This window comes from Phacochoerus africanus, chromosome 1, assembly GCF_016906955.1.
Source record: "Phacochoerus africanus isolate WHEZ1 chromosome 1, ROS_Pafr_v1, whole genome shotgun sequence".
NCBI classification, from domain to species: domain Eukaryota; kingdom Metazoa; phylum Chordata; class Mammalia; order Artiodactyla; family Suidae; genus Phacochoerus; species Phacochoerus africanus.
The window spans coordinates 273,899,818-273,901,558 of NC_062544.1; the positions used below are offsets into that span (position 1 = coordinate 273,899,818).

General features: G+C 40.6%; 1 pseudogene; it reads right to left on the reverse strand.

Moving 5' to 3' along the window:
• LOC125113582 (keratin-associated protein 13-1-like) lies at positions 1 to 507 on the reverse strand (annotated as a pseudogene).
• Between the last annotated feature and the right edge of the window lie 1,234 nt (positions 508 to 1,741).

Genomic DNA, 1,741 nt, shown 5'->3' on the forward strand with positions numbered 1-1,741 from the left:
CTAGTAGAAGCCAGATCCACAGGCTGGTTGGAAAGAAGCAGACTGGCACCTCCTAGAAGAAAAGTAGGTGGGATGGTAAAAGTTGGATCTACAGCTTAGGGATGAGAAAGCATTAGGGCCACAACCCAGTGCTTAGAAACCACTGGACCTAAAGCCTAGAGATGGGGAACCACAACCAAAAGATCCAAAGTTACTAGAGCCAAAGCCCAGAGACCCAGAGAAAGTCCTCTGGCAGGGACTGAAGAATGTTTAGGTCCTCAGGTGGTAGCAGGGGCTGGACACCACACGGAATGCCTGGCACCTGATGGGTTCAGAGCAGGTCTCCTGACAGTCACTGCAGACAGAGGAGCCACCCTGGCAGGTGCTTGGAGAGCAGAGGTTGGTGCTGTAGACCAGGTTGTTTGGGTAGACAGAGCCACAGGAGGAACCTGAGTAGTGCGAGAGGTCCCCAAGGGAGTGGGAAGAGAAGTTTGCAGAGCAGCAGTTGTAGGACATGGTGAGGGAAGATGTGATATGTAGTGTGAAGGTTCCGAGGCTGATGCCACTTCTTGGAGTGGAACATTTATGTACCCTTATCATCAGGTGTGTCATCCACATGGCTCATAAAAACAAGTTACCTTCCTCTTTTTAATCAGATTGAAAAGATCATCATAGTTATACATATGCAGGTGGGTTTTTTTTTTTTTTTGTGGCTTTACAACTGGAAAGTGCAGTCATGTTTGTGCCTTGGAATTTAGGTAATAGTATTGAATCTTCAAAGTTATTAGTCATCCATCTCTACCAAAGGTTACCGAACAGATCACTCAGAGAAGTGCTTTAGAGGTAGACAACATCTGGGCTGAGGGAAGCTGGATTAATTAAAAATAATTGATACCCCTTTCACAATCTGTGTCTACACTGTTGCCATCTGGATAGCAAAGCTGCTAACTGGATAGCAAAAGTTGCTAACTAACTGATCTACTCAAAGTCATTTCTTTTAAATAAGAACATACATTGGTTGTGAGCAGTAAGTGGCAAGTTTATCTAATGGATAGTGCCATCAGGAAGCAGCTAAGGTGACATGGACGATATATGAGGATTTTTGTAATCGGATCTCAATTTAATGGCTTTACTTAAGTATTAACTGAGAGCCCCTTATTTCTGATGCTCCTGCTTAAAACTGTGTGCAGCTATAAAAATCAATCCCACCTTTTCTTTCCTGTGTGTGTCTGTGTCTACTGTAGAATGCGTTAGATATTATAAATCGCTTTATATTATTTTGGAATGTTGGAAATTATTAATCTAAGATGCTGACTGAAAAAAAAACATTAAAAATAAGAAAAAAACATGAAAAAAATGCCCAGTGTATTTCTCTCTTTAATCAGAGGCAATGTGTACCAATAAAAGGAATCCACAGAAAATGATTTTTCTAAAGAAAGTTTATAAGGTAATTGCCTTAAAGATTTGGACCAAAGGAGTCATCTTAAGTAGATTCTGCCTTAGCTTCAGAAAGTAACATACATCAGTTTGACTTCACTTGCTTTCAGGTGTTTCTGACACGTATTACAAAATTGCTAAAATAATGGTCATTTGTTTGCCATTCTATGATGCCCATTCACCCCTGTGGAGCAGGATAATGAAGACTGACACCTTGAAGAAAAGGAGAGATTGAGAAAGTTTATCTTGCTGTGGTTTCTAGGCTGTTTGATTTGTTAATTTCATAGAAAAGCATTTTTCTTCTACTTCTGAACAAAATGTTTTG